Here is a 14,300-nt window from a genome sequence, read left to right on the forward strand (position 1 = left end):
CAGAGATCTGGGCCTAAATCCATAGTTCTTTTGCTGACCATGCCATTCCAGTTTGAACCCAGCCATATGCAAATCAGTCTTGACCCTGTGCCTCATGGGAACAGTCCAGCCCGAACTACCAAGCCAGGTCGTCCCTGGACTGGAATAAGCATCCTAGGACCGGTTTCGGGGTTTCACCCCTCTTCAGCCAGGATAGCTTGATTCCAGTGGCAGAGGAGCACGGGACTCACGTCTGAGCTTACCCGTCCCACTCGGGGTGACAAATGCAAAAACAACAGTTGATGGACAGAATGCAGAACAATGTCATACATTCACCCCAATACATAGATCTGGGCCTAAATGCATAGTTTTTTTGCTCACCATGCCATTCCAGTTTGAACCCAGCCATATGCAAATCAGTCTTGACCCTGTGACTCATGGGAACAGTCCAGCCCGAACTGCCAAGCCAGGTCCTCCCTGGACTGGAATAAGCATCTTAGGACCGGTTTCGGGGTTTCACCCCTCTTTAACCAGGATAGCTTGATTCCAGTGGCATGGAGAGCACGGGACTCACATCTGAGCATACCCGTCCCACTCGGGGTAGCAAATGCAAAAACAACAGTTGATGGACAGAATGCAGAACAATGTCATACATTCACCCCAGTACAGAGATCTGGGCCTAAATCCATAGTTCTTTTGCTGACCATGCCATTCCAGTTTGAACCCACCCATATGCAAATCAGTCTTGACCCTGTGCCTCATGGGAACAGTCCAGCCCGAACTACCAAGCCAGGTCGTCCCTGGACTGGAATAAGCATCCTAGGACCGGTTTCGGGGTTTCACCCCTCTTCATCCAGGATAGCTTGATTCCAGTGGCATAGGAGCATGGGACTCACGTCTGAGCGTACCCGTCCCACTCGGGGTGACGAATGCAAAAACAACAGTTGATGGACAGAATGCAGAACAATGTCATACATTCACCCCAGTACAGAGATCTGGGCCTAAATCCGTTGTTTTTTTGTTCACCATGCCATTCCAGTTTGAACCCAGCCATATGCAAATCAGTCTTGACCCTGTGCCTCATGGGAACAGTCCAGCCCGAACTGCCAAGCCAGGTCCTCCCTGGACTGGAATAAGCATCCTAGGACCGGTTTCGGGGTTTCACCCCTCTTCAGCCAGGATAGCTTGATTCCAGTGGCATGGAGAGCACAGGACTCACGTCTGAGCATACCCGTCCCACTCGGGGTGACAAATGCAAAAACAACAGTTGATGGACAGAATGCAGAACAATGTCATACATTCACCCCAGTACAGAGATCTGGGCCTAAATCCATCGTTCTTTTGCTCACCATGCCATTCCAGTTTGAACCCAGACATATGCAAATCAGTTTTGACCCTGTGCCTCATGGGAACAGTCCAGCCCGAACTACCAAGCCAGGTCGTCCCTGGACTGGAATAAACATCCTAGGACCGGTTTCGGGGTTTCACCCCTCTTCAGCCAGGATAGCTTGATTCCAGTGGCATAGGAGCACGGGACTCACGTCTGAGCTTACCCGTCCCACTCGGGGTGACAAATGCAAAAACAACAGTTGATGGACAGAATGCAGAACAATGTCATACATTCACCCCGATACAGAGATCTGGGCCTAAATGCATAGTTTTTTTGCTCACCATGCTATTCCAGTTTGAACCCAGCCATATGCAAATCAGTCTTGACCCTGTGACTCATGGGAGCAGTCCAGCCCGAACTGCCAAGCCAGGTCCTCCCTGGACTGGAATAAGCATCCTAGGACCGGTTTCGGGGTTTTACCCCTCTTCAGCCAGGATAGCTTGATTCCAGTGGCATGGAGAGCACGGGACTCACGTCAGAGCATACCCGTCCCACTCGGGGTGACAAATGCAAAAACAACAGTTTAATGGTCAGAATGCAGAACAATGTCATACATTCACCCCAGTACAGAGATCTGGGCCTAAATCCATCGTTTTTTTGCTCACCATGCCATTCCAGTTTGAACCCAGCCATATGCAAATCAGTCTTGACCCTGTGCCTCATGGGAACAGTCCAGACCTCACTGCCAAGCCAGGTCCTCCCTGGACTGGAATAAGCATCCTAGGACCGGTTTTGGAGTTTCACCCCTCTTCAGCCAGGATAGCTTGATTCCAGTGGCATGGAGAGCACGGGACTCATGTCTGAGCATACCTGTCCCACTCGGGGTGACAAATGCAAAAACAACAGTTGATGGACAGAATGCAGAACAATGTCATACATTCACCCCAGTACAGAGATCTGGGCCTAAATCCATCGTTCTTTTGCTCACGATGCCATTCCAGTTTGAACCCAGCCATATGCAAATCAGTCTTGACCCTGTGCCTCATGGGAACAATCCAGCCCGAACTACCAAGCCAGGTCGTCCCTGGACTGGAATAAGCATCTTAGGACCGGTTTCGGGGTTTCACCCCTCTTCAGCCAGGATAGCTTGATTCCAGTGGCAGAGGAGCACGGGACTCACGTCTGAGCTTACCCGTCCCACTCGGGGTGGCAAATGCAAAAACAACAGTTGATGGACAGAATGCAGAACAATGTCATACATTCACCCCAGTACAGAGATCTGGACCTAAATCCATAGTTCTTTTGCTGACCATTCCATTCCAGTTTGAACCCACCCATATGCAAATCAGTCTTGACCCTGTGCCTTATGGGAACAGTCCAGCTCGAACTGCCAAGCCAGGTCCTCCCTGGACTGGAATAAGCATCCTAGGCCCGGTTTCGGGGTTTCACCCCTCTTCAGCCAGGATAGCTTGATTCCAGTGGCATGGAAAGCACGGGACTCACGTCTGAGCATACCCGTCCCACTCGGGGTGACAAATGCAAAAACAACAGTTGATGGAAAGAATGCAGAACAATGTCATACATTCACCCCAATACAGAGATCTGGGCCTAAATCCATCGTTTTTTTGCTTAACATGCCATTCCAGTTTGAACCCAGCCATATGCAAATCAGTCTTGACCCTGTGCCTCATGGGAACAGTCCAGCCCGAACTACCAAGCCAGGTCGTCCCTGGACTGGAATAAGCATCCTAGGACCGGTTTCAGGGTTTCACCCCTCTTCAGCCAGGATAGCTTGATTCCAGTGGCATAGGAGCACAGGACTCACGTCTGAGCGTACCCGTCCCACTCGGGGTGACAAATGCAAAAACAACAGTTGATGGGCAGAATGCAGAACAATGTCATACATTTACCCCCGTGCAGAGATCTGGGCTTAAATCCATTGTTTTTTTGTTCACCATGCCATTCCAGTTTGAACCCAGCCATATGCAAATCAGTCTTGACCCTGTGCCTCATGGGAACAGTCCAGCCCGAACTGCCAAGCCAGGTCCTCCCTGGACTGGAATAAGCATCCTAGGACCGGTTTCGGGGTTTCACCCCTCTTCAGCCAGGATAGCTTGATTCTAGTGGCATGGAGAGCACGGGACTCACGTCTGAGCATACCCGTCCCACTCGGGGTGACAAATGCGAAAACAACAGTTGATGGACAGAATGCAGAACAATGTCATACATTCACCCCAGTACAGAGATCTGGGCCTAAATCCATCGTTCTTTTGCTCACCATGCCATTCCAGTTTGAACCCAGCCATATGCAAATCAGTTTTGACCCTGTGCCTCATGGGAACAGTCCAGCCCGAACTACCAAGCCAGGTCGTCCCTGGACTGGAATAAACATCCTAGGACCGGTTTCGGGGTTTCACCCCTCTTCAGCCAGGATAGCTTGATTCCAGTGGCATAGGAGCACGGGACTCACGTCTGAGCTTACCCATCCCACTCGGGGTGACAAATGCAAAAACAACAGTTGATGGACAGAATGCAGAACAATGTCATACATTCACCCCAATACAGAGATCTGGGCCTAAATGCATAGTTTTTTTGCTCACTATGCCATTCCAGTTTGAACCCAGCCATATGCAAATCAGTCTTGACCCTGTGACTCATGGGAGCAGTCCAGCCCGAACTACCAAGCCAGGTCCTCCCTGGACTGGAATAAGCATCCTAGGACCGGTTTCGGGGTTTTACCCCTCTTCAGCCAGGATAGCTTGATTCCAGTGGCATGGAGAGCACGGGACTCACGTCAGAGCATACCCGTCCCACTCGGGGTGACAAATGCAAAAACAACAGTTTAATGGTCAGAATGCAGAACAATGTCATACATTCACCCCAGTACAGAGATCTGCGCCTAAATCCATTGTTTTTTTGCTCACCATGCCATTCCAGTTTGAACCCAGCCATATGCAAATCAGTCTTGACCCTGTGCCTCATGGGAACAGTCCAGACCTCACTGCCAAGCCAGGTCCTCCCTGGACTGGAATAAGCATCCTAGGACCGGTTTTGGAGTTTCACCCCTCTTCAGCCAGGATAGCTTGATTCCAGTGGCATGGAGAGCACGGGACTAATGTCTGAGCATACCTGTCCCACTCGGGGTGACAAATGCAAAAACAACAGTTGATGGACAGAATGCAGAACAATGTCATACATTCACCCCAGTACAGAGATCTGGGCCTAAATCCATCGTTCTTTTGCTCACGATGCCATTCCAGTTTGAACCCAGCCATATGCAAATCAGTCTTGACCCTGTGTCTCATGGGAACAGTCCAGCCCGAACTACCAAGCCAGGTCGTCCCTGGACTGGAATAAGCATCCTAGGACCGGTTTCGGGGTTTCACACCTCTTCAGCCAGGATAGCTTGATTCCAGTGGCATGGAAAGCACGGGACTCACGTCTGAGCATACCCGTCCCACTCGGGGTGACAAATGCAAAAACAACAGTTGATATCAGAATGCAGAACAATGTCATACATTCACCCCAATACAGAGATCTGGGCCTAAATCCATCGTCTTTTTGCTTACCATGCCATTCCAGTTTGAACCCAGCCATATGCAAATCAGTCTTGACCCTGTGCCTCATGGGAACAGTGCAGCCCGAACTGCCAAGCCAGGTCCTCCCTCGACTGGAAAAAGCAACCTAGGACCGGTTTCGGGGTTTCACCCCTCTTCAGCCAGGATAGCTTGATTCCAGTGGCATGGAGAGCACGGGACTCACATCTGAGCATACCCGTCCCACTCGGGGTGACAAATGCAAAAACAACAGTTGATGGACAGAATGCAGAACAATGTCATACATTCACCCCAGTACAGAGATCTGGTCCTAAATTCATCATTTTTTTGCTCACCATGCCCTTCCAGTTTGAACCCAGCCATATGCAAATCAGTCTTGACTCTGTGCCTCATGGGAACAGTCCAGCCCGAACTGCCAAGCCAGGTCCTCCCTGGACTGGAATAAGCATCCTAAAACCGGTTTCGGGGTTTCACCCCTCTTCAGGCAGGATAGCTTGATTCCAGTGGCATGGAAAGCATGGGACTCACGTCTGAGCATACCCGTCCCACTCGGGGTGACAAATGCAAAAACAACATTTGATGGACAAAATGCAGAACAATGTCATACATTCACCCCAGTACAGAGATCTGGTCCTAAATCCATCGTTTTTTTGTTCACCATGCCATTAGAGTTTGAACCCAGCCACATGCAAATCAGTCTTGACACTGTGCCTGATGGGAACAGTCCAGCCCGAACTGCTAAGCCAGGTCCTCCCTGGACAGGAATAAGCATCCTAAAACCGGTTTCGGGGGTTTCACCCCTCTTCAGGCAGGATAGCTTGATTCCAGTGGCATGGAGAGCACGGGACTCACGTCTGAGCATACCCATCCCACTCGGGGTGAAAAATGCAAAAACAACAGTTGATGGTCAGAATGCAGAACAATGTCATACATTCACCCCAGTACAGAGATCTGGGCCTAAATCCATCGTTTTCTGCTCACCATGCCATTCCAGTTTGAACCCAGCCATATGCAAATCAGTCTTGATCCTGTGCCTCATGGGAACAGTCCAGCCCAAACTGCCAAGCCAGGTCCTCCCTGGACTGGAATAAGCATCCTAGGACCGGTTTCGGGGTTTCACCCCTCTTCAGCCAGGATAGCTTGATTCCAGTGGCATGGAGAGCACGGGACTCACGTCTGAGCATACCTGTCCCAATCGGGGTGACAAATGCAAAAACAACAGTTGATGGACAGAATGCAGAACAATGTCATACATTCACCCCAGTACTGAGATCTGGGCCTAAATCCATAGTTCTTTTGCTCACCATGCCATTCCAGTTTGAACCCAGCCATATGCAAATCAGTCTTGACCCTGTGCCTCATGGGAACAGTCCACCCCGAACTACCAAGCCAGGTCGTCCCTGGACTGGAATAAACATCCTACGACCGGTTTCGGGGTTTCACCCCTCTTCAGCCAGGATAGCTTGATTCCAGTGGCATAGGAGCACGGGACTCACGTCTGAGCTTACCCGTCCCACTCGGGGTGACAAATGCAAAAACAACAGTTGATGGACAGAATGCAGAACAATGTCATACATTCACCCCAGTACAGAGATCTGGGCCTAAATCCATCGTTTTTTTGCTCACCATGCCATTCCAGTTTGAACCCAGCCATATGCAAATCAGTCTTGACCCTGTGACTCATGGGAACAGTCCAGCCCGAACTGCCAAGCCAGGTCCTCCCTGGACTGGAATAAGCATCTTAGGACCGGTTTCAGGGTTTCACCCCTCTTCAGCCAGGATAGCTTGATTCCAGTGGCATGGAGAGCACGGGACTCACATCTGACCATACCCGTCCCACTCGGGGTGGCAAATGCAAAAACAACAGTTGATGGACAGAATGCCGAACAATGTCATACATTCACCCCAGTACAGAGATCTGGGCCTAAATCCATAGTTCTTTTGCTGACCATGCCATTCCAGTTTAAACCCAGCCATATGCAAATCAGTCTTGACCCTGTGCCTTATGGGAACAGTCCAGCTCGAACTGCCAAGCCAGGTCCTCCCCGGACTGGAATAAGTATCCTAGGCCCGGTTTTAGGGTCTCACCCCTCTTCAGCCAGGATAGCTTGATTCCAGTGGCAGAGGAGCACGGGACTCACGTCTGAGCTTACCCGTCCCACTCGGTGTTACAAATGCAAAAACAACAGTTGATGGACAGAATGCAGAACAATGTCATACATTCACCCCAATACATAGATCTGGGCCTAAATGCATAGTTTTTTTGCTCACCATGCCATTCCAGTTTGAACCCAGCCATATGCAAATCAGTCTTGACCCTGTGACTCATGGGAACAGTCCAGCCCGAACTGCCAAGCCAGGTCCTCCCTGGACTGGAATAAGCATCTTAGGACCGGTTTCAGGGTTTCACCCCTCTTCAGCCAGGATAGCTTGATTCCAGTGGCATGGAGAGCACGGAACTCACATCTGACCATACCCGTCCCACTCGGGGTGGCAAATGCAAAAACAACAGTTGATGGACAGAATGCAGAACAATGTCATACATTCACCCCAGTACAGAGATCTGGGCCTAAATCCATAGTTCTTTTGCTGACCATGCCATTCCAGTTTAAACCCAGCCATATGCAAATCAGTCTTGACCCTGTGCCTTATGGGAACAGTCCAGCTCGAACTGCCAAGCCAGGTCCTCCCCGGACTGGAATAAGTATCCTAGGCCCGATTTTAGGGTCTCACCCCTCTTCAGCCAGGATAGCTTGATTCCAGTGGCATGGAAAGCACGGGACCCATGTCTGAGCATACCCGTCCCACTCGAGGTGACAAATGCAAAAACAACAGTTGATGGACAGAATGCAGAACAATGTCATACATTCACCCCAGTACAGAGATCTGGGCCTAAATCCATAGTTCTTTTGCTGACCATGCCATTCCAGTTTGAACCCAGCCATATGCAAATCAGTCTTGACCCTGTGCCTCATGGGAACAGTCCAGCCCGAACTACCAAGCCAGGTCGTCCCTGGACTGGAATAAGCATCCTAGGACCGGTTTCGGGGTTTCACCCCTCTTCAGCCAGGATAGCTTGATTCCAGTGGCAGAGGAGCACGGGACTCACGTCTGAGCTTACCCGTCCCACTCGGGGTGACAAATGCAAAAACAACAGTTGATGGACAGAATGCAGAACAATGTCATACATTCACCCCAATACATAGATCTGGGCCTAAATGCATAGTTTTTTTGCTCACCATGCCATTCCAGTTTGAACCCAGCCATATGCAAATCAGTCTTGACCCTGTGACTCATGGGAACAGTCCAGCCCGAACTGCCAAGCCAGGTCCTCCCTGGACTGGAATAAGCATCTTAGGACCGGTTTCGGGGTTTCAACCCTCTTTAGCCAGGATAGCTTGATTCCAGTGGCATGGAGAGCACGGGACTCACATCTGAGCATACCCGTCCCACTCGGGGTAGCAAATGCAAAAACAACAGTTGATGGACAGAATGCAGAACAATGTCATACATTCACCCCAGTACAGAGATCTGGGCCTAAATCCATAGTTCTTTTGCTGACCATGCCATTCCAGTTTGAACCCACCCATATGCAAATCAGTCTTGACCCTGTGCCTTATGGGAACAGTCCAGCTCGAACTGCCAAGCCAGGTCCTCCCTGGACTGGAATAAGTATCCTAGGCCCGGTTTTGGGGTCTCACCCCTCTTCAGCCAGGATAGCTTGATTCCAGTGGCATGGAAAGCACGGGACTCACGTCTGAGCATACCCGTCCCACTCGGGGTGACAAATGCAAAAACAACAGTTGATGGACAGAATGCAGAACAATGTCATACATTCACCCCAGTACAGAGATCTGGGCCTAAATCCATCGTTCTTTTGCTCACCATGCCATTCCAGTTTGAACCCAGACATATGCAAATCAGTTTTGACCCTGTGCCTCATGGGAACAGTCCAGCCCGAACTACCAAGCCAGGTCGTCCCTGGACTGGAATAAACATCCTAGGACCGGTTTCGAGGTTTCACCCCTCTTCAGCCAGGATAGCTTGATTCCAGTGGCATGGAAAGCACGGGACCCATGTCTGAGCATACCCGTCCCACTCGAGGTGACAAATGCAAAAACAACAGTTGATGGACAGAATGCAGAACAATGTCATACATTCACCCCAGTACAGAGATCTGGGCCTAAATCCATAGTTCTTTTGCTGACCATGCCATTCCAGTTTGAACCCAGCCATATGCAAATCAGTCTTGACCCTGTGCCTCATGGGAACAGTCCAGCCCGAACTACCAAGCCAGGTCGTCCCTGGACTGGAATAAGCATCCTAGGACCGGTTTCGGGGTTTCACCCCTCTTCAGCCAGGATAGCTTGATTCCAGTGGCAGAGGAGCACGGGACTCACGTCTGAGCTTACCCGTCCCACTCGGGGTGACAAATGCAAAAACAACAGTTGATGGACAGAATGCAGAACAATGTCATACATTCACCCCAATACATAGATCTGGGCCTAAATGCATAGTTTTTTTGCTCACCATGCCATTCCAGTTTGAACCCAGCCATATGCAAATCAGTCTTGACCCTGTGACTCATGGGAACAGTCCAGCCCGAACTGCCAAGCCAGGTCCTCCCTGGACTGGAATAAGCATCTTAGGACCGGTTTCGGGGTTTCACCCCTCTTTAGCCAGGATAGCTTGATTCCAGTGGCATGGAGAGCACGGGACTCACATCTGAGCATACCCGTCCCACTCGGGGTAGCAAATGCAAAAACAACAGTTGATGGACAGAATGCAGAACAATGTCATACATTCACCCCAGTACAGAGATCTGGGCCTAAATCCATAGTTCTTTTGCTGACCATGCCATTCCAGTTTGAACCCACCCATATGCAAATCAGTCTTGACCCTGTGCCTTATGGGAACAGTCCAGCTCGAACTGCCAAGCCAGGTCCTCCCTGGACTGGAATAAGTATCCTAGGCCCGGTTTTGGGGTCTCACCCCTCTTCAGCCAGGATAGCTTGATTCCAGTGGCATGGAAAGCACGGGACTCACGTCTGAGCATACCCGTCCCACTCGGGGTGACAAATGCAAAAACAACAGTTGATGGACAGAATGCAGAACAATGTCATACATTCACCCCAGTACAGAGATCTGGGCCTAAATCCATAGTTCTTTTGCTGACCATGCCATTCCAGTTTGAACCCAGCCATATGCAAATCAGTCTTGACCCTGTGCCTCATGGGAACAGTCCAGCCCGAACTACCAAGCCAGGTCGTCCCTGGACTGGAATAAGCATCCTAGGACCGGTTTCGGGGTTTCACCCCTCTTCATCCAGGATAGCTTGATTCCAGTGGCATAGGAGCATGGGACTCACGTCTGAGCGTACCCGTCCCACTCGGGGTGACGAATGCAAAAACAACAGTTGATGGACAGAATGCAGAACAATGTCATACATTCACCCCAGTACAGAGATCTGGGCCTAAATCCATTGTTTTTTTGTTCACCATGCCATTCCAGTTTGAACCCAGCCATATGCAAATCAGTCTTGACCCTGTGCCTCATGGGAACAGTCCAGCCCGAACTGCCAAGCCAGGTCCTCCCTGGACTGGAATAAGCATCCTAGGACCGGTTTCGGGGTTTCACCCCTCTTCAGCCAGGATAGCTTGATTCCAGTGGCATGGAGAGCACAGGACTCACGTCTGAGCATACCCGTCCCACTCGGGGTGACAAATGCAAAAACAACAGTTGATGGACAGAATGCAGAACAATGTCATACATTCACCCCAGTACAGAGATCTGGGCCTAAATCCATCGTTCTTTTGCTCACCATGCCATTCCAGTTTGAACCCAGACATATGCAAATCAGTTTTGACCCTGTGCCTCATGGGAACAGTCCAGCCCGAACGACCAAGCCAGGTCGTCCCTGGACTGGAATAAACATCCTAGGACCGGTTTCGGGGTTTCACCCCTCTTCAGCCAGGATAGCTTGATTCCAGTGGCATAGGAGCACGGGACTCACGTCTGAGCTTACCCGTCCCACTCGGGGTGACAAATGCAAAAACAACAGTTGATGGACAGAATGCAGAACAATGTCATACATTCACCCCAATACAGAGATCTGGGCCTAAATGCATAGTTTTTTTGCTCACCATGCCATTCCAGTTTGAACCCAGCCATATGCAAATCAGTCTTGACCCTGTGACTCATGGGAGCAGTCCAGCCCGAACTGCCAAGCCAGGTCCTCCCTGGACTGGAATAAGCATCCTAGGACCGGTTTCGGGGTTTTACCCCTCTTCAGCCAGGATAGCTTGATTCCAGTGGCATGGAGAGCACGGGACTCACGTCAGAGCATACCCGTCCCACTCGGGGTGACAAATGCAAAAACAACAGTTTAATGGTCAGAATGCAGAACAATGTCATACATTCACCCCAGTACAGAGATCTGGGCCTAAATCCATCGTTTTTTTGCTCACCATGCCATTCCAGTTTGAACCCAGCCATATGCAAATCAGTCTTGACCCTGTGCCTCATGGGAACAGTCCAGACCTCACTGCCAAGCCAGGTCCTCCCTGGACTGGAATAAGCATCCTAGGACCGGTTTTGGAGTTTCACCCCTCTTCAGCCAGGATAGCTTGATTCCAGTGGCATGGAGAGCACGGGACTCATGTCTGAGCATACCTGTCCCACTCGGGGTGACAAATGCAAAAACAACAGTTGATGGACAGAATGCAGAACAATGTCATACATTCACCCCAGTACAGAGATCTGGGCCTAAATCCATCGTTCTTTTGCTCACGATGCCATTCCAGTTTGAACCCAGCCATATGCAAATCAGTCTTGACCCTGTGCCTCATGGGAACAATCCAGCCCGAACTACCAAGCCAGGTCGTCCCTGGACTGGAATAAGCATCTTAGGACCGGTTTCGGGGTTTCACCCCTCTTCAGCCAGGATAGCTTGATTCCAGTGGCAGAGGAGCACAGGACTCACGTCTGAGCTTACCCGTCCCACTTGGGGTGACAAATGCAAAAACAACAGTTGATGGACAGAATGCAGAACAATGTCATACATTCACCCCAATACAGAGATCTGGGCCTAAATGCATAGTTTTTTTGCTCACCATGCCATTCCAGTTTGAACCCAGCCATATGCCAATCAGTCTTGACCCTGTGACTCATGGGAACAGTCCAGCCCGAACTGCCAAGCCAGGTCCTCCCTGGACTGGAATAAGCATCTTAGGACCGGTTTCGGGGTTTCACCCCTCTTCAGCCAGGATAGCTTGATTCCAGTGGCATGGAGAGCACGGGACTCACATCTGAGCATACCCGTCCCACTCGGGGTGGCAAATGCAAAAACAACAGTTGATGGACAGAATGCAGAACAATGTCATACATTCACCCCAGTACAGAGATCTGGGCCTAAATCCATAGTTCTTTTGCTGACCATTCCATTCCAGTTTGAACCCACCCACATGCAAATCAGTCTTGACCCTGTGCCTTATGGGAACAGTCCAGCTCGAACTGCCAAGCCATGTCCTCCCTGGACTGGAATAAGTATCCTAGGCCCAGTTTTGGGGTCTCACCCCTCTTCAGCCAGGATAGCTTGATTCCAGTGGCATGGAAAGCACGGGACTCACGTCTGAGCATACCCGTCCCACTCGGGGTGACAAATGCAAAAATAACAGTTGATGGACAGAATGCAGAACAATGTCATACATTCACCCCAGTACAGAGATCTGGGCCTAAATCCATAGTTCTTTTGCTGACCATGCCATTCCAGTTTGAACCCAGCCATATGCAAATCAGTCTTGACCCTGTGCCTCATGGGAACAGTCCAGCCCGAACTACCAAGCCAGGTCGTCCCTGGACTGGAATAAGCATCCTAGGACCGGTTTCGGGGATTCACCCCTCTTCATCCAGGATAGCTTGATTCCAGTGGCATAGGAGCACGGGACTCACGTCTGAGCGTACCCGTCCCACTCGGGGTGACGAATGCAAAAACAACAGTTGATGGACAGAATGCAGAACAATGTCATACATGCACCCCAGTACAGAGATCAGGGCCTAAATCCATAGTTTTTTTGCTCACCATGCCATTCCAGTTTGAACCCAGCCATATGCAAATCAGTCTTGACCCTGTGCCTCATGGGAACAGTCCAAACCGAACTGCCAAGTCAGGTCCTCCCTGGACTGGAATAAGCATCCTAGGACCGGTTTCAGGGTTTCACCCCTCTTCAGCCAGGATAGCTTGATTCCAGTGGCATGGAGAGCACGGGACTCACGTCTGAGCATACCCGTCCCACTCGGGGTGACAAATGCAAAAACAACAGTTGATGGACAGAATGCAGAACAATGTCATACATTCACCCCAGTACAGAGATCTGGGCCTAAATCCATCGTTTTTTTGCTCACCATGCCATTCCAGTTTGAACCCAGCCATATGCAAATCAGTACTGACCCTGTGCCTTATGGGAACAGTCCAGCTCGAACTGCCAAGCCAGGTCCTCCCTGGACTGGAATAAGCATCCTAGGCCCGGTTTCGGGGTTTCACCCCTCTTCAGCCAGGATAGCTTGATTCCAGTGGCATGGAAAGCACGGGACTCACGTCTGAGCATACCTGTCCCACTCGGGATGACAAATGCAAAAACAACAGTTGATGGACAGAATGCAGAACAATGTCATACATTCACCCCAATACAGAGATCTGGGCCTAAATCCATCGTTTTTTTGCTTACCATGCCATTCCAGTTTGAACCCAGCCATATGCAAATCAGTCTTGACCCTGTGCCTCATGGGAACAGTCCAGCCCGAACTACCAAGCCAGGTCGTCCCTGGACTGGAATAAGCATCCTAGGACCGGTTTCAGGGTTTCACCCCTCTTCAGCCAGGATAGCTTGATTCCAGTGGCATAGGAGCACGGGACTCACGTCTGAGCGTACCCGTCCCACTCGGGGTGACAAATGCAAAAACAACAGTTGATGGACAGAATGCAGAACAATGTCATACATTTACCCCCGTGCAGAGATCTGGGCTTAAATCCATTGTTTTTTTGTTCACCATGCCATTCCAGTTTGAACCCAGCCATATGCAAATCAGTCTTGACCCTGTGCTTCATGGGAACAGTCCAGCCCGAACTGCCAAGCCAGGTCCTCCCTGGACTGGAATAAGCATCCTAGGACCGGTTTCGGGGTTTCACCCCTCTTCAGCCAGGATAGCTTGATTCTAGTGGCATGGAGAGCACGGGACTCACGTCTGAGCATACCCGTCCCACTCGGGGTGACAAATGCGAAAACAACAGTTGATGGACAGAATGCAGAACAATGTCATACATTCACCCCAGTACAGAGATCTGGGCCTAAATCCATCGTTCTTTTGCTCACCATGCCATTCCAGTTTGAACCCAGCCATATGCAAATCAGTTTTGACCCTGTGCCTCATGGGAA

This window comes from Triturus cristatus, chromosome 1_1, assembly GCF_964204655.1.
Source record: "Triturus cristatus chromosome 1_1, aTriCri1.1, whole genome shotgun sequence".
Classification (NCBI taxonomy): domain Eukaryota; kingdom Metazoa; phylum Chordata; class Amphibia; order Caudata; family Salamandridae; genus Triturus; species Triturus cristatus.